Here is a 19,068-nt window from a genome sequence, read left to right as displayed (position 1 = left end):
CAGCTGTGTGATCTCTTGAGCACAACCCTGAAATACCACAGTCAACAGCCCTCTAAGTAACTACCCAAGGCAAAGTCAAAATTACTAAAAAAGTGGCACCACTGAATTGCTGGAGATGCCTATATAAATTCCCTAAAACTTTATGTATGAAACAACTGTTACGTGCCAATAAAAAGCCTACACATTTTCAAAGTGACCTACAAAATGGACATTTTGTGACTGTACTTCTGAGACAATTATTGTCATATTAAACATTAGACAGTTGCTTCATATGCTTGTGCAATAATAAACAAATAATGTGCTAATACTAACCAGGATGGAGCCATTAAAATTCTAGAAAAATTAGACCAATTTTCTAGAAAAAAAAAGACAAGTTTTTTGTAAGTCACAGTTTTAATTTGAAAAATCTGCAGAAGGTGTTTTCAATCTGTTTGTATTATTTATAAACAATTTCAACTAAAATTGCTGCTTTTTTTAAACTGAAAATTAACATTTGCAGGCACTTGTGAATATTTTAAACTATTTCTTAAACCAAAAATGTATTCCAATTAAAGCAAAAAAATGTTCCATAGAGAAAACGTACTAAAGATTGTTTAAGAAAATACATAGAAGAGGTAAACTGATGCTATTCTGGTGAGCAGGATCAGTTTTAAAACATATTAAAGGGAAAAATCAAAGAATGCAATCATGGAAGATCTTCCTTTGAAAAATTAATCTGGTAATTCACACTTGGAGAACAGACCATGGTACTAATTGCACTTCTGAGTATGACTGAGGCCTAGCCTAAGGGCTCTATTTCTGTTAGAACAGATGTTTACAATACCATTAAAAAGAAAATTTTAGGTGACATGAGAACAAAAGCCAAATAGCAAGACCTAAAAATAACAAAAGGAGACAAACACGTGAATCTGGGGACTGCAGAAAACAACTACATGTTGGAAAGCTCACTTGTTAGGGATTCTTAAGAACTTGCCCAGTAAATCTTCAGGGCAGCCCACATGTCCACACCAGTTGCCTCAGAACTGGCATTTACACCATGCAGGACTGGTCAGCCTTGCTTTTACCTTCCAGAGGAGGAACCTGCAGCTATTTCCACTCCCAGTGAGGGAGGAAAGCAACAGCAATGCAGGGTATGAAAATGGGGTTGTGGGAAGACTGAGCTTAGAACAAAATACTGTCTTCATTTCTCAACATACTGTCTGCAATCACAGCCTTTAACTAAAAATAGTAATAAAAAAATTAACACAAAATGATGAGCTAGGGTTTTAGCTAGGTCCTAGGTCCAGTCTTAGAAGGATTTTATTTCCCTTCAGTGAACTCATTTAGCATTCCTATTCGCCTTATGCTTACTCTCAACATAATTTATGTGAGGCAAATTATCTCTTTATCACTGCATCAATGGAAAGAAGAACAGACTTATTTTTTCCTGTCACTTCTTCTGCACAACATCCCCAGAAAAATTAACTGAGGAGAAAAACAGCAAAGTTCAGTGCAGGTCCTTTTCCCTTGAAATCTCAGTATGCCAAACTCCTTTTCTCTATTCCTTTCCAGTTTCTTGAGCAGATGAGCACACTATTTTCCCATCAGGAACGAAAGGAATGGAAAACTAATCCTAAGAATGCACTTCACCCAATCCTTTGCATTTAGCATTATGGTGACCCACAGTCCAGTGCTGGCTGCCCACATTCCAGACAGGGTATAAGCTCATCCACATTGGACTGTTTTCCAAGAGCTCTGCCATTTTCTGTAACAACTTAAGTTGCTCCTTCAGCCTCAGTTTTTTCTGACTGACAATAATCTAGATCTTTCAAAACAGAGATCACCATTCAAGAACAACTCAAACATTAGACACTACTTGTTATGCTAATTTAATCATAATTTACTAAAGCATCCCATGGTTCTTGAGTTCTTTCCAAAGACTATCTCAAATTAACTTCTGATTTTCAAAGGTAGGCCTGTGGAAGAGCTGCAATGACACAAAGGATCTCTGTCTCCAGAATGAGCCACATGATCTGCTGTCACCATAAATTTAGAGAAATAAGATCTGTATTGCCAGGTCCAATCAGCACTTTGTTTCTACCATAAGCCATAAAAAAAAACTCAAACCAAAACCAACCCAACCCAACCCAGAAAACAAACAAAAAACTCCTACCAAATCCTATAGGATGTACTTGTCCATTTGTTTGAAACTCACAGAAAGAAAACATCTCTCCAGCTTTCCTTAGTCAGCCTATACCCTGAACAGCTTTATATTAGAATGTCCATTATGTAACTTCCAAAAGTACAGCTCTATAATTATTTTTAGAAGCAGCTAATTAACTTTGGAGCTCCCAGATGTGACAGCAAAATTCCTTGGATGCTTACTTGCTTAACAAAACACATTCAGTACAGTGCTCAATTATTTCACCTTCCTAAGGTTAGCTGCACCTCTGAGACCTTTATATCCCCTTCCATGCTCCTTTAAACTCTGGCCAGCAGCCACTCTCTCTTCCCTCCTCTGATGGCCACTCCTTCCAGGAGGCCCAGTATGCCGAAGGGCACCCACTAATCAAAGCTTCTCCAGGGTGAGAAAATGGAAAAGCAGCTCAGGTCTCCCGTGACCTCCCAGCTTACAGTGAAGCAGTGGTTTTTAAAATGCTTTTCAAAAGAAAACGTAAGGGTTACAGTGTTTTAAGTACCAATCACCTTTACACTCCTGGCTGTAAATCTCAGACTAGTCCATGCTTTATTCCCAGGTCAGTGTCTCACTAATGCATGTTAATTCTTAGTACAAACAACTGTCTCCTAGACCAAAACTTCCCATTTTAGGGAAAACTCAGTTCTTTTGCTCAGTAATCTTCACAAGCCAATCAAAACTGGATGCACAACTTCTCCAAGGACAGTTCAGACTTAATACAAATCCCAGGCAGGAAAATTACTTATGCTACTATAACTTCAGTTGCTGCAGGAAGTTTCCAAAATTTCCGTCTAGCTCTCCATGCCATAAACCTTTGTGTAAATTATCTTTGGGTATTTCTCCAATAAGAAACACCCAGTATATTCTGGCATTTTCAATCATAAGTACTGCATTTTTCACTGCCTCCTCTTACTTATTACCTGGTCAGTACACTGGGGAAAAGCTGACTAATTTTACTGAAAGCCTTGCAAATGGATGGCAAACTGCAGGAGCACTTAGCATTATTTCCTGCTGAGGTTTTCCACTGCACTGGATGTTATTAATTGAATTATAATTTTAACAAATTGGATACAAAACAATTACTGTAGCAAAATACAGCCCTGATAAGGCTCTGTGATGAATCATCTCTAAGAGTGAGTATGTTACAAAGAAGTGAGTATGTCAACAGTTACTACAACACTGCTAGAGGAGTTTATTTACAACCAAAAAAGCTAAAAAAAAGCATTTGCCTATCTGGATTTCAGTACATCAGTAAGTTTTTTTTATATTTATATAAAGAGTCTTAATGAAAGTATGCTAAATAAAGAAAAGTCTCAAGCACAATTTCTGCACTTTAATCCTAACAAACTGCTGCCCCTTTCTAAAAACAGTCCATAGCCCTATTCAAGTAAGTTCTTGCTCTCTATGGCATAACTCTTTTGATACAAATCTCTTACTGAAAAATTCCACTTAAAACCTCTTCTTCTATCTGGAAAAACATGAAAACACAATTTGTGTTACTAAATCACTAGCACGATTTTTTTTTTTCTCTGCAAGATAAAAGCAGTGTCAGAGAACCAAGAAACTGAAAATGCCTTCCAGCACTTTTCATCCTCCAAATGGTAGCAGTTATTTGAATGTTCACATCTAGTGCTAGCCACTATGCAAGATTTCTGCATGATGCCTCAAACTCCTCTCTGATTGTGACTACCTTTAGAATGAAGCAAACAGCACAAAATATGCCATTCATGAACCAGAGCTGTTCAAAAAAACACAACTGCATGAATATTTTGTTCTTTTCCAGTCATATGGGAAAGCAATAGAACCTCCAGTGCACAGACTAAGAAGGTGAAAATAAACATTGATAAATGTTTATTATCAACTGCACTAACACAGATAAATCTGCAAAGCTGGCAGACCTCAACATGCTCACTGAATAAGTATTTGTATAGGTAAGTTTTTGAGTATTTCAGTAACACCTGGATATATTACCCCACTCAGGAGAAATATTTTCTTTGTCATGCACTGGAGTAATAACCCAACATGGTATCTCTGTCTGTAGCATCAGGTACAGCATCTTGTTCAAGTGACTTCATACTTTTTCAGCAATTTATTTAGCAGGTTTCTCCCAATATAAAAGCAAGTAGCTGTAAAAATTGCAGAGAATCAAGTGTCTGTAGCATGACAAAACCAAACTAGAGCTTGCATCAACTAGTGATAGCAATTTGTTAAGATGGGATCAAAAGTAACTCAGAGACACAGACAGTAATTATGAACCAGAAGCTACTCCAAGTGTTCATGAATGCAATGGTTAGAATTTCAGCCTAGTTCAAAACTTGTCTGCAAAACTCATGGGAAGAAAAAGGTGTCTGGGAAACCCTGGTACAAGATTAAATGTTTTTCTCTTAACCTCTCCCCCCAAAATGACCTCATTTTATTTCTTTATTTACTATCAATTCAGATACAGAGGCTTGACAGATGAACTTCAATTTTTCTTCAAGCGAGGATGTCTCTATTTTCTTTTTCAACAGAATATAAAAAATATTCTCTTGTTCATCAAGAAGAAGTGTACAACAATTTTTTTAAATGTCAAAAACTTCTGCAAATGAAAAGCCATTTTCTAACCACACTATTTCACATTTGGGTTAAGACTACTCATTTTATATTATTTTTTCCATGCAATTTTTCTATAAAAGAATAAAAGTGAAGATTCAAATGTGTCTACCAGACAATTAATCTTCACTTGTATATACACATGCTCAAAATTTAATTGCAGTTATTGAAATTACAGATGCTTGCAATTATCAAACTTGAAAGCTTCAGTCACACAGGAAAACAGCAATTGCTCTAACATTCTGAGATTAATTTACATAGTATTCCCAATATTATGTGTCTGTCTCTACCAAGCCTAAGGCAGATTAATTCCTTATCCTGGACTCTGAATGCCAAATTCAACCCTGTATTTCACCCATACAATCCTATTAAATAAACAGGAGTTGCATAGATGTTTATGAGTCCAGAGCTTGGTGCCATGAGAAGTGCACTTCCCCTGAGACTGTCGTTCTCTCCTTGAGTGTAGTTTTCTTAGCTTTAAATCATCAAATAATAACAGAAAAACACATTACTAATTCTCTAAGGAAATCAGGACAACACAGAAAGTTGCTTCTACAGCATTTTGATAAAATACATTTTTTATGTTTATATCACACAAATGCATGCTCACATTTGCACATTTGAAAAGAGGAAGTCAAGGGTCATGACAACACTAAATTTATAATTTAAAGCCATTGTATGTGTCACACATTCCACTTAACACTTTAAAATGTCGGCATCCTTCTTATGACCACTTTCACTAACATTCACTCACACAAAAAGACTCACTGAGAGTGTGACATATAAAGAGCTTTCAAGCAGTAACTGGCACAGCTGTAAATCTACATAAGGCTCTACGAATAAATCTTGTGCTCTCTGCTGCTGATACAGAAACATTAATCTTAAGAGGAACACAATGCAGTACCTCCTTCTCTGTTCAAAATAGGGCGAATATTTTACTCATGTTAATTGTCCTGACAGAAAAGGAACAACACTGCATTATTCCATTTAACACATGGGTTATTTTTCACCCCTGAACAGAACACAGGCCAAAAAATTTGCTGATTCCAAAGTTATAAAGCTATTCTGTATTGATTCTTCATAAAAATCGTACCGCATTCATACAAGCATTCTTGTTTGAATCTTTATACAACATGTGGCATGTTGCTCACATAATCTGGTAGAATGAAAGTGGAAGTTACCTTTTTCATGGCTTCACCATCTGTGTAACAGAATACTTCACAGTTCAGGTGAAGAGTTACATTGGTACATTTTTTTCCATTCAATTTCATTTACATTCTCAACAATTGTTTCTGTGGGCACTAAAATCTTGACATATCAAGAAATACTATCATTAATGTAAATTTAGGAATGAAAAAGTAATCACTAATATAACTGAAGAAACATCAGTGAAAAAAAATCAGTATTCCCATCTTAAAGCAGATTCCTATGTCAAAAAGCATACTAAAGAAGTACTGTATCAGATCAGACCACAGGCCGACAGTCCAGCATCCTGCCTCTGAGAGTGGCAAACCAGAGAAAAAAACGTGGAAGAACTAGGTACACATTTGTAAAGCTTCTCTGGTATTTGCACGTTCTGTACCTCTAGAATATCTTTTGTCCCTTTTGATCTTCTTTGTATCACTTGTGGATTTATAATGCTCTCTCAAAACATATACCCCTTTTTCTTCCTTATCATCTGAGGCTAACATGCCCTAATCTGTTTAACCGGACAAGCTCTTCTACTTCTGATCCTCCCTAGTGCCTTTCTTGGGACTGCTTTGGTTTTACAGTTCGGGTGCTTGACAAATCACAGCACTGTAGGCCAGTGCCTGGCTGCATAGCCGGCTATGCTGATTTTTTGCTGTCAGCAACCTTAATCTATGCATATATTACATCACTGATTTCACTACATTAACTATCTAGCCTGTACGTAAGAAATCCTTGTGTTCTCAAGTATTTCTCCTGGGTATATTCCATGGTTCTCTGCACTGAGAATTTCAAAGTTGGCTGTCCTCCTGCCATCCCCACATCAGATAACTGTATCAATTACACAGAAAAATGCAGGTTTTGAGGAGAAAGCAGCAGGAAGGGTATTAGCAGTTCCCCCTCCATGAAGTGGGCAGGCTGTGTCTTCAGCTGAAGCATTTCTGGGGATTTACTGTGTATGAATGCTGGTAACAGCTGCTGGTATGCAGCAGGAACACAAGACATGTCTGTGCACATGACAGGGGTATATGAAATAAGGCAACTTTCAAGTGTTGACATCATGGCATGTAGCAGAAATGGCAATTACCCGAATTATTAATAATCTACAGAGCTGTCGATAATTTGACTCTTGAGCAGCTGAGTTCAGTGAACCAAACTCCTACTTTCATATTCATATTTTGACAGATACCATCAGAAGCATGCACTTCTCGTGAAGCACTGCCACATACATCCAGTATTCATCCCGAGCAACATCCCCAAACCTTCCAAACAGAGCCCACTAGCTCAGCTAAGCTTGCATTTATACAGCTATGCTGTCTCAATATCCAAGATACATCTACACTGCACCATGTTGACTTAGCTGTAAGCCTTGATGTTCACAGAGGGAGGTCAAGGGCTTGCAGGTGTCTGCACCCACTTTTCCAGTCTGCAATCCCAGCCTGAACTCTCCCTTCCTCCACTCCTGCCTGTTGTGATTTCTCCCCTCTCCGAAATCCCGACATAAGATACTTTCATATGATCCTTTTTTCTGGATTGTTTATTGCCTTCCCCACATGCCATTCTTCTGTTCCCTCCCTTCACCGAAGCCGCCAGCAACTCCCAGTGCAGCCTAGAGCCTGCAGTGCAGCAGCTGTTTCCATTCAGCCCCGTGTCCCTCTGAGGATGGAATTAGCCCTTCATTAACCCTCTCCTTCCTGCTGCTATGCATCGATGCAGCTATTTAACTAAGTGCAGGGAGTAATTAGTACCGTCTCTGTTTGCTGTCACCATTCCTGCCTCTTTCAGCTGCAATGCTGAGTATGCAGCAGCATACTCAGCTGCCACAGGTACCGAAGTTCCAGAACATAACAGCTCAAAGACTCTTCCTAGAAATTAAGGTCGAAAAACAGATATTTTAAAAGAGACTGTGTGACAGGGATCAGATTTACGACAGCAAGGGTCAAGTTTTCATACAAGTTATTGCTGGAAAAAAGCTGCCAGTTTACAAAGTAACCTGTTATTTCTGTATGGTTTTGTGTTTGATTTGTTGTGGTTTTTTTAACCTGCTCAAAATAATGGAATTCTTTATGATATTTCTTTGCTGTAGTGCACCTAACTGCTCCATGTGCCAGAGTATTTGGGAACATCCTGAAAAACAAAATTTTAAAATCCCCTTGAGATAAACAGTTTTTTAAAAGAAGTGGTAGTTGTAGAAAATTAACACTGGTTGCTTTTTATTTTTACACTGCAGTAAGAAGGTGAGTGTTCCTCCTCCTTCCAACCATAGTCCCCAGCTGTCTCAGTCCATTTTCAAGTATTTTGTCGTACTATTTTGAAACTACACAAGAAGGTATTGATGGCTTCCTTTCACAAACAGCTACTTGCCTCAGGCATCTCATCCAAGTCTCAGAAGTTAAATTTGCCATTAGATGGACCCAGACTGCAATTTACACAAAACTATTATTACAAAATAGCCAAGCTTGAAACAAGTTGCACAGTGCTCAGTGAAGTACAAGGCAGCAAAGCTGGAAGTGGCTACTTGAGAAGAAGCAGCAATACCTCAGTGCCTGCAAACCTGACCCATTAGCCAAACAAATTCCTCTTTCTGCTGTGCCCAAACTCCTGGGAACGACCACAGAAGTGTGTTCTGTGCTTGGTACAAGGCTTGCTGTCCTAGCAACAGGCCTTCCCCATCACTATTTTGTTTACTCTTCCTCTAACCTCAGCAGAGGCCCTACTACTTCTATGCTGGAGGAAATCTGACTGCAGAGCCTGGGACTCAAGAGAACAAACCCTTGGCACCGCACAGCTGACTCTAGAACATATGCCTAACTGTTTATTCAAATGTTTACTCCTGAAGTGAACCTAGGACTGAGTTTGGGGCTCTTCTAGTCACAGAGATGTTGAAATTTCTGAGGGAACTAGGGCTGGGGAACAAACTAAAAGCAAGCAAGCAAGCAAGTAAGCAGTTTTCTTCTGAAGGAAGAATCCCTCCCTTGTGACCTGAAGTTGTTGTTCCAGACACAGTTCAATGTCACCCACTGAGTGTATCTCAAAGCACTCTGCAAAATACTTTTTGCAGTCTCAACAGCTGGAAGAGTAAAAGAACTACAGACACCACCATGAATTTGCTCTTTCTTGAGTCACACAGTGGGATATCTTCCTGCCAATTTCACTGTGCTAATATCACTGTAAGGCAATCTAATCAGCAAGAATCCAAATGTCCACTAAAATAAAGAGGAAAAAATGAAATTGGACCTGATCCAGAAAAAGAGGGAAAGTAATTTATTTTCTTGTTTTGTTCTAAGATTCCAGAACCAGAAAGTATATCTGAAAGCATGTGCCAATCTGAATAAAAACACATATACACTGTATATTTTAGAGTAAAAAGGTGTCAGCCTCTCCCAGGACATGCTTTGAAGGAGCTAAATCAGGTCTGAGGATAGAAAGTTTATAAAAAACATATTCCATGAAACCACAACAGTGGAGACAAACCAAGACTCAGTCCTACTGTTTTCTTCCACTTCAATGAAATTGTAATTACAAACATATAATTGCATGTATAATGTGGCTTAGCTGCCTAGGATATGTAAATTTTAGTGTAATTTTTATGGTCCTAACATACCATATATTCACATTCAGTCAAATTTAAGTGTAGGTATTTCTTGAAGGAAAGGATGTGAGAGGCAGGAAGTGAAGAAATGTTTCCCAAGACTGTGTGCACCAGCTTTATGAGATTCTTACATTTATCTTCTCAAACAACTCCAGTAGAGTATTTCTGTAAATGTAATTTGTAGTGCTCTTTAATCCTGTTACAAAGATTTTCCATTTGCCCAGTCTCAACACAGAACCAGAGAAAATTATAATCTGGTTCTCTGAGCTCTAATCATGCACAGTTCATGCACACTTAAAACCTCCAAGTTCTATTTATAAACGTATGACGAGACTGAAACAGTCCCCACTGCACTAGCAGAATGTTACACAGTCTCCTCAGGTGCTGTAGGTCAAAACTGGATTTGTATTAACCTGGTTAAGATATTCTGTTGAGGTCAGTTCCACTGCCCAGCAAAAGCATGGATTCAGAGTAAGTCTGCAAAACAGCAACACGAGGGATACCACAGGGCACCCTTATCTTTCTAATCTTTCCCCGATCCATATTCAGATAAGAATAAATCCCAGTTCGGGCTGCTGTTAGAAAACAGAGCAGGGATGCTCATGTCTTGTGACTAGTCAAGTTTTTGAGCCACAGTGGTCCAAAGTCTCTGTCGGTGAGAGGTTCGTATCACCAAATTTTTCCTTGCAACTACTTCTACCTAATGTTCAGAGCTGTTTGTATAATTCAGTGCTACACACCAACCATACTCTGTAATCATCAATTCTGCCTTGCCTTCCTTTTCGTATGATACCAGGCTGTGTACCTACAGACACATGCAGTTGTAGGGCTTACATGTGCGTCCCTTGTAGTCACCCCCAACTTTTCCCAAATGTTGTTGTAAGAAATAAAATACAAGTTCCTGAATTCAGTTGAGTGTTGTTACTGTAAAGTGCCTTCTCAGTAAGATACTATTTACCTTACCTGTTGCAAGGCTTTTTCTGTTAAACACCGTTTACCTCAGACCCATTGTTACTGTAATTGCAAATGCCTTTCCTAAATGTTTTCTCTGTTAAATGCTACTTACCTCAGAGCCCTTTCTTTGAAACTGTATCCTTCCCGTCATTTCGCCCCTGCCTTCGAATCGCCCCTGCCGCTTCCCGCCGCTCCCGCATGGCAACCGATGGCACCACCCGGCATGCAAATAAAGATGACTCCCACGGGCCTTAGCCCCCAGAGGAGGTAAAATTGATATATAAAAACTCCTAGAGCAAGCGAGCCATTGCCCAGACCGCACTCCAAACTACGTCAGTGAGCAGGGAAAACATCAGGCTACCTGCTGGGGTTCTGTCTGTGGTCACCATAACCGCAATAGTACCCTCTCCGCATGACTACCCTAGACTTGTCAAGACCGTAGGATCTACCTAGGGATTCCGCCGGGGACGGAAGCCCCAGCTCTGCCGTGCAGTAAAGATGAACGCCTTTTCCCTTTCACCGCCCTTTGAGAGGAGCGGCGGTGTGTGCGATTCCTTGGGCCCCCACCTAGAGTTGACCTTAATAAGGGCATTAAAAAGGAGCAGGACTCCTTGCCCATGCATTTCATTGTGACTGCAGTCTGTGTAGACTTGATCAGTAAATGGTGCTGTGAATTAGAAAACCTGCTTTGAACTAATATACTTAAGTTTCCTGAGATTTGAGTTAGCTGGGTTTTTTTTTTTAAGTAAGGACATTAAGGGCTTTCCTAATTAACAGCAAATGTCTGTTACATCACAAAATCAGAAAACAAGACAGATCTGCAAAAGAATTCAAGAACAGTATAAACCAGATGTCTCAAGGCAAGACCATTACACTTAAACATAAACATCTCTCTGCACAACTCACACACATTTTTGCAGCATTACCAACTCAACAGTTCCAGTGCTACTCATATCCCAGAACTACACACTGCATGAGATACAAATGCAGCACAATCAGCTAAGGGAAAATAAGGGTTTGTTTTATACATTCAGCTATATGACTACCAATGGACAAGTTTGAACTGCCAACAGAAATTGTGGAAACTGTGAGAATCGACCATTCTGTCTCCTCAAACTACTTCTCACCCGTGGGCAGAACGAAGGCAGATGGGAATATCGGGCTTACGCATTATAGCTTAATTTTATCCAAGCTGATTTTGGGTTTCTAATCCTTACACATGGGATGGAGTTGTTTCTCCCACTAGTCTGAATCATCCACTTTGGAACTATTACATCTTCCTCCTCCATAATCCCCACAGTTAATCAGAAGACGAGATGCTTCCATGCCTAGCGTAACAGAATTACAATATGGCATTTCAAACAATTAAAAAACCATTACATAGGCAGAGATTTTAAAAAAAAAAAAAAAAAAAAAAAAAAAAGCCCTCAATCACCTTTTACTGAAGTCTCTCATCCAGCTAAATCAAAATAACATCATATCTTAACAGAATTAGGTTACTTACAGAACTAGGCTAAAACAAACCCAAGAATCCCCTTCCTCTCTCCAAAACAATAACAAACTCCAAACTATATCACACTTTTAGAGTCCAAATAACACCAACAATAGCAGAACATTGAGAAATTCCTGTAGCACATTGAAAGAAAGATTTGGGAGGCTCATTACTATCAACTTTTCCTAATTAAAGCCTGAAAACACCACAGGGTACTGGTTAAGGATCCTTGGGATTTCCTAAGCAGAGTGAGAACATAAAACTACTAATACTTAAAAAATCTTGAAGTGAAAAGTAAGGTATGACATAAACACTTTACAGAAGTGGGTAACGATACTTCTTTTCACAGACAATAAATGAGATTGCTTTTTCTCCTCTCCTCTCCTCTCCTCTCCTCTCCTCTCCTCTCCTCTCCTCTCCTCTCCTCTCCTCTCCTCTCCTCTCCTCTCCTCTCCTCTCCTCTCCTCTCCTCTCCTCTCCTCTCCTCTCCTCTCCTCTCCTCTCCTCTCCTCTCCTCTCCTCTCCTCTCCTCTCCTCTCCTCTCCTCTCCTCTCCTCTCCTCTCCTCTCCTCTCCCTCTCCTCTCCCTCTCCTCTCCCTCTCCTCTCCCTCTCCTCTCCCTCTCCCTCTCCCTCTCCCTCTCCCTCTCCCTCTCCCTCTCCCTCTCCCTCTCCCTCTCCCCTTTCTCAGACATCAGACAGAAAATGACAGACCTAGCACTGGAAGCCAAGTGTTTCATTTCCCAAACCAGTGGTCCTATGATCCAACCATCCTAACCCCAGTGAATTTTATTACCATATTTTGGTGGCCACACCGTAAGGTTAACTCTGCTTACAATCCTATTCTATGTGCATGATTTATACACCACAATAGTAATATAAAAAAAAGCTTGTTTCAGAAATTAATAAAACTCTGAAATAACTTTTTTTTTTTAATCAGAAGTGAGGTGACAATGCCAGTTTTCTGGTGACAACTAATTAATTTTTTAGAATAGGACAATAGGAATTAGAAAGCTTGTTTTGAAACAGTAATTGAGAAGAGACATTTCATTCACATAAAACCACAAATGCACTAGTGATTTTATTTCTGTGAAGCAAAACCACAGACGAATTAAAGAAAAGCTTTTATTGTTGTACTGCAATGAATATGGAAATGATTTTTTTTACCTGTTGGACATAATAAATTTAGTAACACTGTTTTGGAAAATGTGTAGTAGGTATTGAAGTCAAGATATTTCAATCTGTCCTCACTGAACAGAGGAACAAGAAGAGCTTATGCAGCCCCTCCCACATGAAACCAACAAAAAAGGCTTTAGAGATCATCACTCCACACCTTAAAATACTTCAATGCAGCAGACTAGAAAGTAAACTAAAAAGGAACAGAATATACAAGTTACACTGAGCACTAGTGTCCAGAAGTGTACATAAAAGGGAGTTGTACATTATTTATATTTGAGAAAGCAGGACCTGAGATGGGAATTGAAATATTAGATACAGCTTATTTTAGTTCCAACTTGTTCACATTTCATGGAAGCCATGCCCTGCAGTCAGAACATTTCAGTGCATTTCAGAACACCCTGTTTTCTTTTATAAATTAATCATAGTAATATGCTCTGCTGTCAGATATCATGGAAATACCAGTCCAGCTGACAAACAGAATTCTTACCCTCATTTTCAAAGGTGGCCAGATTAGTTCTTTACAAAGAACCTATCAATTCATAAAGATACATCTGTCAGTGTACATGAGAAGTATGTTTGGAAATGCAAGCTATATTTTAAAAAATCTAGAGCAAATCCAACGTATCTAACATTATTTAACCAGAGAAGCAAACCCTGAGACATGAAACATCAGGAGTGGTATAAGGCTAAAGAATGCTCCAGAACCATGAAATGACTCAGGCTGCATGGCTGATCTCTAGCCCAATCCTGTGCTCACAGTAGAGTCAATGTTGCTTAGGACTTTCTGAACAGCTGGGTCTTGAAAACCTCCAGGGATAGAGATTGGATGTGGTAACTACAGAATATATCCCATTTAAGTAAAAGCTCCAGGTGTCTCAGAAATACTTAATTTCAAATTTAATTAACTTACAGTCAGACATACACAAGGACATAATACAGTAAGTGAAAATGCCACTAAGCTGTGCAGAGGCATTAACTGGTGAGGCCCACCTTACCTAACTTCAATACCTATAAAAGGGAAATAAGTTGGACTAATGACACCTGCAAGTAAGAGTAAACAGGATGGTACTGGAGTGATCAGTGAAGAATGAGAAACAGTACAGAAGTTTTACAAAGATGATTTGGAAATTAAAGTGATTTGGGAGAAGGCCAGATAATAAAATATGGCATGATATTACACTAAAAGTCAGTTATGGTGCAGCAGGGCCCTGAGGGAGGCGCACAGGGGTAGTGAAGCAGTAGGAGAAGGAACTGTACATTTATGGAAAAAGTCATTCTTGGGAGTCAGTAAAATGACAGGTTTTGTCTGCAGCTCAGGTAAGAAGTCATCTGGAATAATCCACTCACCCTTGAGAAATGGTATTATCAAGAAGAGAACGAGATACTGAGGCAAATTCAGAAAAGTACAATGAGCAGCACAAAGCCATTGACCAGACTTCTTTGTGTGACTATCTACCTGCTCTCAAACAGTGAGCATAGCTATTTTCATTACTACAGATTTGTACACGTGTGAGGCATGTGAAGTTGAAATGAATAATCTGGCTAAGTAGCAAGGAGCATGAGGAGCTAATTCCAGGGTATGGAGCCAGCGTGGAAATGCATTTTGGGTAGCAAGAATTTTAATATAGGAGAGCAAGAAAGGAGAGTATATTAAGATTTTTTTCTGAGTATATGATTGTGTTCAGTTCAACAATCTCCCAAGAGACATTTTTGAGTTTCCATAATCAAAGACATGTTGAAGAGTTGCAAAAGGGTGAAATGCTACACAGTAGTAGTAAACAAAGATATATATTTGGTATACCAAGCCACTAGTGTTAGGACCAAAATATAGAGAAATCCTACTCTAACAGCAACTGCCAAGCAAACAGTCTCTGCACCCCTAGTGTTCTATGAAAACCTCAAACCTGTTCTTCCATTTAGTCCTCTTCATAGCTTGTCTTTAGAACATAAAAGTATATTTGAAAACAGAAGAAAAGGGGGAAAAAAAAGCCCAACACAAAGGAAAGTATGGAATTATTCCTTCCCTAAAATTCTTAAAAAATAAAAAATTTAGAACAAAGAAAACTTCTCAGCACAACTTAATTTATAGCAACAGATATTCATTATTGTATTACTACCTTTTACACATAAATTAAGACCTTCTCTTCAAAGCTATCCCCGAAAAGGATACAAGAATTGTGCCTGAATTCTTTAGAAGAGTCACACTTGTCAAAAACGAGCAAAGCTACGGGAAAGCCTGTAAATCCATTAATTGGATAGCCTAGTACAGTTTTGACTGGCATTCTTAGAATCTTGCTTTAGGGGGGCATTACTCTGGCTCATCACAGAAGACACCCTCTCTATGCCTGCCCTTCTATCCTGTCCCCACCCTGCTGTGGGGAAGGAGATGAGCAATCAGCTGGGGAGTGGCTGCCAAAGGAGGTAAACCCACAGCAGTGCCTGACAACACTGAGCAGCACAGCACATCCCCAGGTGAGAGAATCCACATGACTTACAGCACTCTGACCCTCTCCCTTTCAAATACACTCAGAACACTAATTTCATGTCAGTATGTGATTTGATTACAGCAACAATAACAAAAGGGACAAGGGAGTAAGTAGACACAGGAAGCAACTAAGTCTAGGGGTTTTTTTCTTTAAACTTAAATTTAAGAACTGAAAGTATGTGACAATCAAGCTTGTCAAAATGAACTTCGCAAAACCTAAGTGAGATGTTATATAACTCAGCAAAATACAGAAAAACATTCTGTGCCAGAGGAGAAAACTTCAACAATCATCTAAAAATAGTTTGTAAAAAATGAGGGAGTTCAGTTCCAAATGAGTGATTGTGACTGTGTTGCTTCCGTGCTGGCTGTAATCCAGCTAAGCAAGAAAGAGTTTTGTCTTTGCAGGTCTGGCTAACACACAACTAATTTCAGAGAGAAAAGCAAATTGGAAAAGCATCAGATATCAGCCTGTTCCTTTATTCTATAATGGCCAGAACACAAAATGACTTATGAGTATAGCACACTGTAGCTTTTCAGAACTCATCTGAAGTCAGTTTTATCTCATGCCAAACATTCTATGCATCATAGAGAAAACTGACAAAATTTCTCCCGGATCCTTTACAATTAAACCTCTGGCTTTTATGGGAGCTCTAATGAAGCAAAAACACTAATGAAGGGCAAAAACAAAAGCAAAGCTAACTGTCAAACTATAGAGGAAGCTAAGCAAAGTATGCTTTGGATGCAAGCCCTGGAGAGTATATGAGCACAAACCTTGGTTTTGATTAAGCCCAACCTGTCCTGAATCAGTGGAAACCATCCCCAGAGCAAGGAACACTGTCACCATTGTCACAGAATGACACCATCTTTCCTTCTGAAAGGCTTCTCCAGTATGGGATTGTCTCAGCTGAGATACCTTCAAGGAAACACCTATTTTGTCAGTCCTCATGACTGTCATTCATGAGTCGTCTGGAAACATGCAGGGTTACAGTTTAAACTGACTTCCTTGTTATCATCATTTCCTCCACCTAATCTCACACTTCCATGCTGTTACTTCCCATCTGCATTGTGTTTGGACCAAGTCACACAGAGAACTACCTACTTGTGCCTTCTGTCAGTGTCACTCACAAGGAATGCACCCATGATCTTCTCTTTGCCTGAACTCTCTCTCCTGGAGTGGGAAAGCTAGCATCCCCTCTTTTGGAAACACTTGTCAGTAAGTGTCCTGGGTTGTAGTATAGGATGTGCACAAAGTATTCTATCACCATCTTCATGAACTGTTGAAACCAGGTGATGCAGTGTTTTCCCAGACCCCCTCCCTCTGGGCCATTATCTTCTGTTAATGGCCCATCAAATGCCTTGCCCATGACTCATAGATAACTCCCGGAGGGAGTTATCTCTGTTTAATGGCCCATCAAGGACCCCCTGCATGACTCATCATCCCATTGTGAGATGCTCTGCCCAGGGGGAGGAACCAAGCATTCTCACCTGGATATAATCTGGGATTTGGGACAGTACAGGGGGCCCTTACCCACTGGATTCCCAGAGGACTCAAGCTACCATACCTTTCTACAGGATCGCTGCTTCAGGAAGACCACCTCATCTGGACTGCTTCCATCACCCTGCTCAGGTTGTATTCTGACTCTGTCAGTGGTCTTTTGTATTATTGCATCTATTTTTATTTTACCTTTTTTCCCCCCTTTCTTCCTATTAAATTGTATCTCTGATTTGGAGCCTCTCATTTGTTTTGCTTTCAAACCACTACAGTAAGACAGAATATCTCATTCTGCTTGCTTCACAGGGAGATTCTTCCTGAAGTTTCTCTCCAGCACCTTTCTTTAAAGATCTGCTTTGTATTTTTTATCCTCTAGACTGTACCCCCCCAGGACACCTCAAAGAACATAGAAAAATGCTGTTGTCCTCACGTCCTAGCCAGCACCACATCACAGAACATCTCCACTGCCTCTGTGGTGAATATTTTGATACTATCTTCACAGATGTTTTATTCAGGTATAAAGTTCCACACGGAAGAATTCAGTTTTGCCTGTTTTCTGAACTACTGAAGACATCCCCTAGAGGAAGGAAAAAAGTGATCACATGGGTAGGGCTGTAACCCTGTAATTTCCCCAAAATTCAATCTGAAAATTAACAGTGTAAAACTAAGCTCAGTGTACACAAATTCTGAAAAGCAGAAGGTCGATCCTAGTGAGAAATGAGTAAGCCTGCTACCAGGGGTGTGATCTCTTGGCCTCCAGGTGATTGCTTACGCTTCCCAGAGTATCCTGTCCATAAGGAGGACAAGCAAGAGTGCCAAGATGTGCATGATGACCTTTCCAGGCACAGTGTCCCAGTTACAGCTATAAAACATGCAATGAATTCACACAAGAGGAAGAATGCACAAGGGAAGGCCTGCGGATACGGCTGAACCTTTAAGCAGCACATAGTAGCTCTTGTTCACTCTTCTATAGAATTACATAATGACAAAGGGATGGAAAGGGAGGTCTCTAAGAGGAAAAATAGTGCATATTTTTTGGCTGGAAATACAGAATTTACCACACTTGAGCAGAAAAGCAACCTGTCTGAGGCGTTTAGTATTGATGAAAACCCTGCACTTGAGAGGAAAGACAGACAACAAAATTTATATGATCAATTATATACTCTGCGAGGAAGATTAAAATTAGTCCTTAGTCCTTGCTGTAACTGGGCTGAGGTAACCTGTACCATATAATCTAGTATTGACCAGGATTAGACAATGTACTGATAAATATAAGAACACCTGTGTCCCATCTGTGCAACAGCTGCCTTTGTGATAGCAAAGAAGGAAGTGAGTAATGCTTTTGAACTTCTATTATTGCTGCTGTAAGGTGGAGAACTTACTTAATAACATTCTGAGTGGTAAATGGTAAGTGTGACTTCTCTAGGTTCAGACTGGCAAAGAGCACTGCACCCATTACACCTCCCACACTTATTCAGACTTCAGAAAGACCCTCCTTTAACAGGAGGAAACAAGACAGGTGGCGGCTTCTCCTCTAGGTGTGAAGTTTTAGTTTATACTGATTCATACAGGATGGATACATTGCTAACATAAACCAGCCCACATACTTCCAAAACGAAGCCTGAAGAAAACCTCAAACAAACAAGTTCAGACACTCCGAAAGGCCTGCGCCATTAAAACAGCAAGATACAAATAATAATTAAAAAAACTCAAGAAGTGCTTGTACTGTTACTTACATGATGCCAAGGAAACGCACAATGAAGGAATTACTGTGGTACATCTTTCTTTTATTGTAACCATTAAAAAGCCTTCAAACATAAGAACAAGGCCAGAGGAGTTGTTTTTTTGGTTTGTCTGTTTTCATTTTTTTTTTTTTAACTAAACATATCTTTGGAAAAGCAAAGATTATTCTTATTTCCC

General features: G+C 39.5%; 1 protein-coding gene across 3 annotated transcripts in view; it reads right to left on the bottom strand.

Annotated features, from left to right (window-relative positions):
* Positions 1-19,068, bottom strand: part of LOC136288522 (colorectal mutant cancer protein) — a 151,913-nt gene that overhangs the window by 82,629 nt on the left and 50,216 nt on the right. The window lies entirely within an intron of this gene.

This window comes from Chamaea fasciata, unplaced genomic scaffold, assembly GCF_029207755.1.
Source record: "Chamaea fasciata isolate MVZ Bird 193981 ecotype frontalis unplaced genomic scaffold, bChaFas1.0.hap1 SCAF_4, whole genome shotgun sequence".
Classification (NCBI taxonomy): domain Eukaryota; kingdom Metazoa; phylum Chordata; class Aves; order Passeriformes; family Sylviidae; genus Chamaea; species Chamaea fasciata.
The sequence above is the reverse complement of the archived record's forward strand: the minus strand, read 5'-3'. Positions and strand labels throughout refer to the sequence as shown.